The sequence below is a fragment of the Apium graveolens genome, chromosome 2 (assembly GCF_009905375.1).
Source record: "Apium graveolens cultivar Ventura chromosome 2, ASM990537v1, whole genome shotgun sequence".
Lineage (NCBI taxonomy): Eukaryota > Viridiplantae > Streptophyta > Magnoliopsida > Apiales > Apiaceae > Apium > Apium graveolens.
The window spans coordinates 27,107,721-27,117,654 of NC_133648.1; positions in this window are offsets into that span (position 1 = coordinate 27,107,721).

Here is a 9,934-nt window from a genome sequence, read left to right on the forward strand (position 1 = left end):
TTACCTTCAAAGTCAGGAGTTAAGAGTCAATCTGTTAGATATAGGCCACAAAATCCTTGTTTTCATTGTGGTAGTGTATGGCATTCCATTTATACTTTTAAGGAATATCATAGTTTGTACTATGATTATTATCAAATAAAACCTTCTTTAAAGAAAGTTAGCATTGTTCGTTCTAGTGTAAGTTCTGATACAAAGTCTGATAGTGTAAATGTTGATAAGAAAAATGTTAACATAAACTCTAATGCTAAATCCGCTGCAAATGTTAACAAACTTAATAAGGCCAAAGGATCCAAGCAAGTCTGGGTCCTTAAAACTAATCACTAGTGGTCTTTGTGATTGCAGGGCATCAGGAAAAACATCCTAGTTCTGGACAGTGGATGTTCAGGACATATGACTGGAAATAAAGCCCTGCTATCAGACTTTGTGGAGAAAGCTGGCCCAAGTGTTTCTTATGGAGATGGCAACATGGGAAAAACCTTGGGATATGGCAATATCAATCTGGGGAATGTCATCATTGAAAAAGTAGCTCTGGTCTCAGGACATAAACAAAATCTGCTGAGTGTTAGTCAAATCTGTGACAGAGGTTATCATGTGGATTTCTTTGAAGAACACTGTGAAGTTGTAAGCAAATCTATAGACAAAGTTGTTCTGAAAGGATACAGGCATGGTAACATTTATGAAGCCAAGCTTTCAACAAGTACTGATGGTTCTGCAATTTGTCTGTTAAGTAGAGCATCAATTGAAGAAAGCTGGAATTGGCACAAGAAACTCTCTCATTTAAATTTCAACAATATAAATGAACTAGTCAAGAAAGATCTTGTGAGAGGACTGCCAAAATCAGTATTTGCTCCTGATGGCCTTTGTGATTCATGTTAGAAGGCAAAACAAAGAAAATCTTCTTTCAAGAGCAAGACTAAATCATCAATTCTTGAGCCTTATCACCTACTACATGTTGATCTATTTGGTCCAGTGAATGTCATGTCTATTGCAAATAAGAAATATGCTATGGTCATAGTGGATGAGTTCACCAGATACACATGGGTGTATTTCTTGCACACAAAAAGTAAAACTGCATCTATTTTGATTGATCATGTCAAGCAACTGGATAAATTGGTCAAAGATTCTGTGAAGATCATAAGAAGTGATAATGGCACTGAGTTCAAGAATTTGATCATGGAAGAGTTCTGCAAAGACCATGGAATAAAGCAGGAATTTTCTGCTCCTGGAACTCCACAACAAAATGGAGTTGTTGAAAGAAAGAATTGAACTCTTATTGAAGCTGCACGAACTATGCTTGATGAAGAAAAGTTGCCAACCTACTTTTGGGCTGAAGCTGTGCAGACTGCTTGTTTTACTCAGAATGCAACACTCATTAACAAGCATGGAAAAACACCATATGAGATGGTGAAGAAAAAGAAGCCAAATCTGAAGTATTTTCATGTATTTAGATGCAAGTGTTTTGTTCTTAAGACTCATCCTGAACAGCTATCCAAATTTGATCTAAAAGCTGATGAAAGAATTTTTGTTGGATATCCACTTTCCACAAAAGCCTTCAGAGTCTATAATTTAAGAACAAGGGTTATCATGGAATCTATCAATGTCTCTTTTGATGATAAGAAGATTACAGGACTTGAAGATTTCAATGATCATGATCAGCTGAGATTTGAGTGTGAAGTTTTAAATTCTGATACTGTAAATCCTGACAGTCTAAATCCTGACAGTAAATCTTGACAGTCTAAATCCTGACAGTCTAAATCCTGATACTGCAAACTCTGATGGATTAAACTCTGATGTTATTGAAACTGTGGTGACTACATCAAAGAGAGATGCACCTGTGCAGGGGGAGCATACTGAAGATACAACCATATTTCAAGAAGCATCAAAACCTACACAGGCTCTTCAAGTTCTGATGGGCCAAGTTCTGATAATTCTGGAAACTCAAGTACTGATATTTCTGGAAACTCAAATTCTGAAGGATCCAACTCAGAGAGCATAATTTCAGGGGGAGCATCAGAAAATGTTGATGAAGACAGCATGGATCATGGGGGAGCATCCAGTTCTAGAGAAAATCTTCCATCTGTAAGGAAGTGGACTAAAGCACATACACCTGACTTAATTATTGAAAATCCTGATGCATGTGTCAAAACTAGAACAGCTACATCAAATGAATGTCTTTATCACTATTTTCTCTCTCAGACTGAACCGAAGAAAGTGGAAGAAGCTCTTCAAGATGTTGATTGGGTGCAAGCAATGCAGGAAGAGTTAAATGAATTTGAAAGAAAAAAAGTCTGGACCCTAGTACCAAGACCAAGGAACAGATCTGTTGTTGGTACAAAGTGGGTGTTCAGAAACAAAACTGATAGTGATGGCATAATTACAAGGAATAAAGCAAGGCTGGTTGCAAAAGAATATTCTCAACAGGAGGGACTTGATTATGATGAAATATTTACACCAGTTGCTAGATTGGAAGCCATAAGGATATTTTTGGCTTATGCTGCTCACAAAAAGTTTACAGTCTTTTAAATGGATGTGAAAAGTGCTTTTCTCAATGGAGAATTGGAAGAGAAAGTATATGTTGAACAACCTCCAGGTTTTGTAGATTCAAAATTTCCTAATCATGTCTACAGACTAGACAATGCACTTTATGGCCTTAAGTAAGCTCCAAGAGCATGGTATGAGACACTAGCTCAGTTTCTTCTGGAAAGTGGATTTAATAGAGGGACTATTGACAAAACATTGTTTTATCTCAACCATGGAAATGACTTACTTTTGGTGCATATATATGTTGATGATATCGTTTTTGGTTCTACAAATGACAGACTTTGCAAGAAGTTTGTCAAACTGATGCAGTCAAGATATCAAATGAGTATGATGGGGGAACTTAGCTATTTTATGGGCCTTCAAGTCAAGCAGAATGAAGAAGGCACTTTTATTTGTCAATCCATGTACACCAGAAATTTGCTGAAGAAATTTGGAATGCAAGATTGTTCAAGTGCATCCACTCTCATGGCCACTGTAACAAAATTGGATAAGGATACTGGTACATCAGTAGATATTACTGATTACAGAGGTATGATTGGCTCACTACTCTATCTAACTGCTATTAAACCTGATATCATGTATGCTACCTGTCTTTGTGCAAGATTTCAAGCAGATCCAAGAGAACCTCACTTAACAGCTGTGAAAAGAATTTTCAAGTATCTTAAGGGTACAGCTGATCTGGGATTATGGTATCCTAGAGAATCAGACTATAAGCTAATAGGTTACTCAGATGCAGATTTTGCAGGATGCAAAATTGATAGGAAAAGCACAAGTGGAAGCTGCCAATTTCTTGGAGGCATATTAGTTTCTTGGTTTAGCAAGAAACAGAATTCAATTTCCACATCAACTGCAGAAGTAGAATACATTATTGCAGGAAGTTGTTGTGCACAGATTCTTTGGATGAAGAATCAGTTACTGGATTATGGGTTAGAATTTTCTAAAATTCCTATTTACTGTGATAATCAAAGTGCTATTGCTATGACAGGTAATCCAGTTCAACACTCAATGACAAAGCACATCAGCATTAGATACCACTTCATAAGGGAACATGTAGATGAAGGTACAGTGGAATTGCATTTTGTTCCAACAGATCAACAACTAGCAGATATCTTCACAAAACCACTGTATAAAGTTACTTTTACAAGATTGGTAAATGAACTTGGAATGGTTTCAGGTTCCTTCTCTAAATCTGCTTAGTTTATGTTCTGATACATCAGACTTTATGATCAGTATTTACAAATATTACTATCTTTGTGAATTATGTGCTTAAATTGAAATTTGCTTAAGTGTTGATTGTTGTCTGATGTGAATTTCTAAACTCTGATAGTGATATGCATGTCTCTGTGACTATTCAATCCAATGAGTATAATTGTGCTAGATGCTGAACTAGTAGTCTTTAATATTCTAAAAATCCCATGTTTGAAGTAATTGTTTATGTGGAAATATTTTAACACAAGCAAAGTATGATATTGAGCTTAGTTAAGTTTACTTTGTGTATCTTATTACTAAGTCAAAAACTAGAATAGTGCTTCTTATCTGTTAAGTTCTGATGTTAGTAAATCTGGTGAATGTACTAAATGCTGATAAGCCTTACTTATCAAAAGAAAAAGAAAAGAAAAGAAATAAAAATCAGGTACTCCTTTGAGATCTAGAGTAAAAATATGGAAGGGAAGACCCAAGTGCATTGCTGGTATTAAGTTATATGCATTAAAAAAGCAAAATAAATATTTTCTTGGTGAGTTTTCACACTCTATGATTACTGGAGAAATACTCTGATAATAGCATAAATTCTGATAAGCAGTCGTGATTCACTTACACTGAGAAGCCACTGTAAAATGGAATTTCAAAAGATGCATAAAATGAGCACAAAACAGTTAAGGTGGACTCGTGCATGAACTCATTCTATAGTAGACTTCAGAATAATGACAGATTTTGAGCAAAGTTCTTAGTTATGCCTTGTTTCTAAGATGTACTGAAGTGAATCAGACTTTAATCTTTATCTAATATTTAGCTTACTGCACACACATACACTCCATATAAATAATGAAAATTACTGTGGTGATAAATGTTATTTTAGATGAACAGGTTAAGTGTCAGTTGCATAAATTCTGAGGACAAGTTACGATGGAAATTCTGATGATTAAGTTCTGAAGAAACGAAATCAGTATTTGTGTGAAGAATTACAGAAATAGGCATTCACTTTTCGAGTTAAGGAGTCATGTTCTGATGACTGTTAAGTTCTGATATAAGTCTAAGTTCTGATATTAAATCTTGATTCTTTACTTGACTTATTTGTGGTTCAATCTGAAACAGTAATATTTAAAATCAGAATATGTTTGGGTGAGATATAAATAATTAACATAATTTGGGTTAGTGGTACTCGTATATGCACAGTAATTTTTACTTGTTTCGTGTGCTCATTAACTCCTGTTTTAAGCTTCCAATGGCTGTCATTTTTACTTGTTTCGTGTGCTCATTAACTCCTGTTTTACTTGAACAAGGCTGAAGCTCCATCAGATTTGCACTTTGTGCAAGATTTTTTAGCAAATAGTGAGATTGGGTATGCTTTGACCCAACCTCAAACTATTTCAAGCCAACAAGTTCTGACGTTTTGGCGGACTGGGATTTTTTATGATGGTAGTGCTACTGGTACTCCAAGCATCGTATTTGAAGTCAATAATGTTGAGCATGTGGTTACTCCTGGAGCAGTTCGTAAAGCTCTCCACTTACCAGAAGGCTGTATTTTTTCCACAGTGGAGGACCCTGTTCTACAGCAGCTCATGGCCAGTTTGGGCTATGAGAAAAGTTTGGGCAAGCTTGGACAGTTGAAAAGGGCAAATATCAGGAAGGAATGGAGCTTTTTCTTTGATTGTATCACTAAGGCATTCGCCAATAAGTGCTCCAACTTTGATGTCATTCCAATTATGAGTCAGCAAATCGGGTATGCTCTTATTCATCAAACTCACTTTGATTTTGCAAGTGCTGTGCTAGGATTCATAGGGGATAGGATGACAGAGGATAGGAATGTAGTATACTTTGCTAGATTCTGTTAGCTTATATATAATTTTTGTTGTGCTGATAAACCCCAACCTACCACTGAGACAATTCCACCTTTTAAGCTTGCAAAAAGGGCTTTTAATGATTTGTTAAATGCTGACATTAAGAAGAAAGTGGTTAGACCCTTACAGATACCTCAGTCTGTAAAAACGATTCTTGTAAATGTTGATCCCCAAACCTACACATCTGTTTACCCTGATGTTCAACCCACCAGCACATCCCAGCCACCTCACCAACCATCAGAACATACCACACCTACACCTCAAACATCCCAACCTCAACCTACTCAACCCTCCATCAGGACATATTTTAAACCATCACAGACATCTTAATCTTCACCATCAGCACGTCCTGTGAGGCCTTTATCTTCCAAACCTAAGAGGACAAAGACTGTACCTCAGACACAACAGAAGAGAAGCAGGATTGTTCTGAGGGATGAGTCAGACAGTGAGAAATACGTTCCAATATCAGAACCTGTTGTTGTAGAAGCTGAGAAGGTCTCTTCTCAGAAGGATGTTGAAATTGGGAGTTCTAGGCCCCTAAAAAGGCTTAGAAAGCTAAATTCTGATGATGAAACTCTGGAAGAAGAAGCTAAGGAAGGGGGTCAGGAATCTCTGATCCCAACAGAATCAATTGTTGTTAAATTACTTCCTTCAGCACAACCAGAAACTACTCAAGACAGACTGCCTACTCCTCCTGTGTCTCCTGTAAATGAACCAGTACATACTGAAGACCCAGGCACAAGTGCTGAGATTGATATTCACAACCTGATTGTGCCTGAGGTTCTATACTTGGAAGCTCCACCAGCTCAAATCACTCCACCAACAACCCCAATTCTGGATGCTGATTTTAATGAAGATATTCCTACTACACCTATTCTGAATCTGGATGATAAAAATCAGGTTTTAGGTGGGCATCAAGATTTGGCTGTTGATCATAACTTAGTTGGAGATCAGCACTTAGAGGATGATGTTGAAGCCTCAATAGCCACTCATACTATTCTTTTATCAGAAGAAGTTGATGATGCTGATTCTATAAGTTCTGATGCTGCTAATGATGAAGTTACTGGTGAAGCTGTTGCCACTGTAGATGCTGATACAGCTGGTCCATCTGGGCATGCACCTCCACAAGCTCCTTCAAAAGCTGATCTTGTTAAAAAGTTTGTTAGAGGAGATGCACCAGTACCTTGGAGTGAAATTCCTAAAGGAATGGAGTGGACCAAGGAATGGAACAAAGTTGATTTCGTTCATACTTCAAACATACTTGCTGAGCACTTGGCAAAGGCTGATAAGATGCTAGTCAATGATGATTTCAAGATACAGCTCAGGGTTACTGCACTCAGTACAAGACACCTTCAAAGTCAATAATCTGTAACTCAGGCCAAGGTAGACAAGATTCAAGAATCCTTAAATCAGCAAGATATGGTTGCCAAGCTGGACAAGAAAAGGTTTTTCAAACCTACCTTTGACAGAATTGAGTACATTGAGAAAACTCAGGAGAAGCAACAGGCTCAGATTGATGACATTCTGAAGAATCAAGCTTCTCATCAAAATCAAACTCAATGAGATCCAATCCTCAGTGGAATTACTTCTCTCTCTTCTTTTACCTGCTGATGCCAAAAAGGGGGAGAAAGTAATTAAGTCCAAATGCAAACATATTAAGACACTGAAGGGAAATGATGCTGGGAAAGATGACCGGGGAAACTCTGGAATGGGTGGAGGTCATGGTCAAGGTAAAGGTCTTTCATCAAGTAGAACTGGAACTACAAGTCAAAGAACAAGTTCTGATACTGGGAGAAGAATAAGTTCTGATACTGGTAAAAGGATAAGTTCTGATGAACATCTGGAACTTGATGAGGAAATTTCAAGACAGTTATTTCTGAAAGAAAATCCAGGAATGGACTTTGAGAGTCTAAAGGAAGAAGAAACTAGACTTAAGTTAGAAAAAGTCAACTCCAAATCTGAAGCTTCTGTTGTTGAAAAAAAAATTCCTAAGGCTAAAGGCATTGTGATAAAAGAAAGGATAAATCCTGAGGCGACTAAGGCCAAATCACAAATGGAGATAGATCCAAGGTCCAAGGGCAAAGAAAAAGTTGGTGAACCTGTAAAGGTTTATGTGCCTGCTATGGATGAAGAAATATCTGATGAAGATGCTAATCTTACTCTGATTGTAAAGAAGATTTCTCAAACAACCTCTGACATGGCTCAAGTTGTTCAGAGTCAAGATATAGTAAGTTCTGATATGACACTGAAGCAAGCAACCTCTGGCATAGCTCAAGTTGGCTTGATATTAGAAGATAAGGAAAAGGAAACCTCTGACATTGCTCATGTTAAACCTTCAAAGTTACTCCTACCAGGATTCACCAAAGCTAAACAGACTCAACCTTTGAAGACTGCAACAAGTGGTTTTGAAGCAAGAGTGGTTATAGGAAAAGAAGCAAGAGATAAATCTGAATTGGGTAGTGCTGATGAAAGAAGAATACAGAACACAACCAATGATCCAACTTCTTTAAGTGAACCAGGTGTTGGAGCAACTCCTGAAAGATTGAATCAGCTTGAATCTGTACAGATGGTTTACCATACCTTCTTGAAAGAACACATCTTGTTATATTTTATGACAGATGGAAGTGTATACCATATTATACAGAATGTTATACCACTGAAGTATTATGAGGAACTAGAACATGTTCTGTTCTTACTTCAAGTGAAGAACAGATTAACAGATAGTGCTGTAAATTATTTGAAGACTCAAATTCAGAGATAGAAGAAGCTTTATTCTGTAAAGTATGACAGCACATATTGTCCCAAGTACAGAGATCACAAGGGTGATATTGTCGAAATGAAACCTAACTCTACTAAGATTATAACTACCTTTCTGGGTTATAAGGCTGTGGAATTCAATCTTGAGTCTGACAAGGCATATTTGATCATACTAGATCAGGACATAAGAAAAGCTAGATAAATGATCTCAGGGCTGCTATCTTTCAAATTGGCGAAGATACAGTTGAATTAAAGAATGCTAAAAGGAGGATGATTGATGAACTTAAATATGCTGAGAGATGTTTATTAAAGAACTATCTCAGGACAACTCCTGACATCAAAGAGATCAGTAATTGAAGCCAAGTCAAGATCTACAACTGCTCAAATTCTGATGTGTATACAGACTGAAACTGTTATCAGAAGTTAAAGATGGTAAAGCTACAAGGACTGTAAGTTGTAGTTATCTAGTCAAATTCTCATGCATTTGTACTTAATATTTCTGACATCATCAAATATCAGTTAAACTTGTATATTATGCTAATTTACAAGTTGGGGGAGATTGTTAGATATATTTGATAATGTCATGTCTAATATGATTTGTGTTTAGTTTTCAGATCTTACTTAAACAGGACAAATCAGTACTTAACTAGAAATCAGCACTTATACTGAAGTCAGAATTTAAGTTGTCAGAACTTAAGTTATCAGGAGATGTTTATCAGAAGATAATATCAGGACTTAAGGAGACTTTCAGATAAGGAAGGCGGCTGATTGAAAGGAAAGAAGATCAAGACGAACGCAAGAAGAGATATGCATGAAGAAGGAATTCTATTAAGAATAGAATACTTGGAAGAAAAGATAACTAGTTGATATATTTTAGGAAGCAGAATTATATTCCATATCAATTAGCGATTATCTTATAACTGTGTAGTATATAAACACAGACATAGGGTTTACACTATATGTGTTATCATAATCGAAGTTATTATTTATTGTAACCCTAGCAGCTCTCGTGATAATTTGTTCATCACTGAGAGAGGACAGTTCCATATTGTAACAGAGTTTATTAAAGCTTGTTTTCTGTTACTTGTGTTCTTTAATTCAATTTGATTGTGATAAACACTATATTCAATCCCCTTCTACAGTGTGTGTGACCTAACAGACGGAATGCTCCCGGAAGACCAGAACAAAGCCAAATACCTGAAGCACAAGGTTGCCCGTTTCTTCCTAGAAAATGGTTAGTTATACAGAAGAACCTTCTGAGCGCCTACCCTGAAGTGTGTACACCTGGAGGAAGCAAACTATTGTCTCCGGTAAGTTCATGAAGGCATCTGCGGAGATCACCTGGCAGCCAAAGCTCTGGCCTACAAAGTCATCAGGCAAGGATATTATTGGCCCACAGTGCACTCCGATTCCATCACCTATGTCAAGAAATGCCCTCAGTGCCAGAAATTCAGCAATGTTCCCAAGCAAAGCCAGAGCCTGTCAGCGTCGGTGTTATCTCCAATCCCATTTGCAGTTTGGGGCATAAACATCATGGGCCCTTTTCCCCGGGAAAAAGGCGACCTCTGCTACGTTCT